We start from the raw sequence: 1173 nt of genomic DNA, 5'->3' as shown, positions 1-1173 counted from the left end.
TATGTTTGAATCTTGAAAACATTGTGCTAAATGAAAGAAGCCAGACACACACAAAGGGCAGCATATTGTATAATTCTGTTTATATAAAATGTCCAGGATAGGCAAACCTATAGAGACAGAAAGTAGATTAGTGTTTCTAGAAGCTGAGAGGAGGAGAGAATGGAGAATGATTGCCAATTAGTATGAGGTTTCTTTCTTTTTTTGTTCCATAGCACTAAGTGTTATTAGAGATTCCATTAAGGTTAAATTTCTAGGAATGAGGGAGTCCTAGTTAGAGGGCACAAAAGCCCACGAAGCCTCCTCAGATTTCACAGTGAACCACTGGCTCAGGTTCTCTGGTAGGATCCCAGCCTGGTTCCAGGTACAGATTATTATAAGGATACTGCTTTGGCTCCACAGGCTGGTAGGTATCCCACCTAGAACATGAATGTCACAAAGTCCAGGAAGCCAAAGAGCTGCTTACACATGATATTCCAAGACACAGGCTGGGGACATGCCTGATATACAAGTCCCAGTGCATTGGTTTTACCCCTGTTCAACCTCAGGTCTGAGTGGTCCCAGTCACACCATGGATCCTTCTGCTGTGACCTGTCAGGGATCTTCTGGCGGGTGCCATACCCCATGCCATCATGCAGGCAAGGCTCATAGTCTTCCACACATATATTATACTTCTTGGCAGCAGTGGCCCATTCTTCTAGGGTCTTAGGATAGGGACCTGGGAGCATATACTTGGTAATGTGGGAGGCTATCCATGCACCCAATGGTACCATGTTCCAGACTGCCATTTGCAGCCATCAGACTGTCAGGACCGCCACCCTTGTTGCCACCATCTTCACCTTCTTTCCAGTAGCAGCAGTCTCCAACCTTTTTGGCACCAGGGATCATTTTCATGGAAGACAATTTTTCCATGGACCAGGGAGGGTGGGATGGGGAATGGTTTCAGGATGATTCAAGTGCATTACACTTATTGTGCACTTTTTTCTATTATTATTACATTGTAATATATAATGAAATAATTATACAACTCACCATAAGTTTGGGACCCCTGGAGTAAGGGATTTCTTTCTGGAGTGGTGAAAACATTCTGGAATTATATACTGGCGATGACTGTACAACCTTGTTCATATATTAAAAACCACAAAATTGTATACTTTACAAGGGTGAATTTTATGG

At 43.1% G+C, this 1173-nt stretch overlaps 1 pseudogene; it reads right to left on the bottom strand.

Moving 5' to 3' along the window:
- LOC105871536 (NADH dehydrogenase [ubiquinone] 1 beta subcomplex subunit 8, mitochondrial pseudogene) lies at window positions 1-830 on the bottom strand (annotated as a pseudogene).
- Window positions 831-1173: the final 343 nt, after the last annotated feature.

This window comes from Microcebus murinus, chromosome 10 (genome assembly GCF_040939455.1).
Source record: "Microcebus murinus isolate Inina chromosome 10, M.murinus_Inina_mat1.0, whole genome shotgun sequence".
Taxonomy (NCBI): domain Eukaryota; kingdom Metazoa; phylum Chordata; class Mammalia; order Primates; family Cheirogaleidae; genus Microcebus; species Microcebus murinus.
Note: the sequence above shows the minus strand (reverse complement) of the source record. Positions and strands in the feature narration are given on the sequence as shown.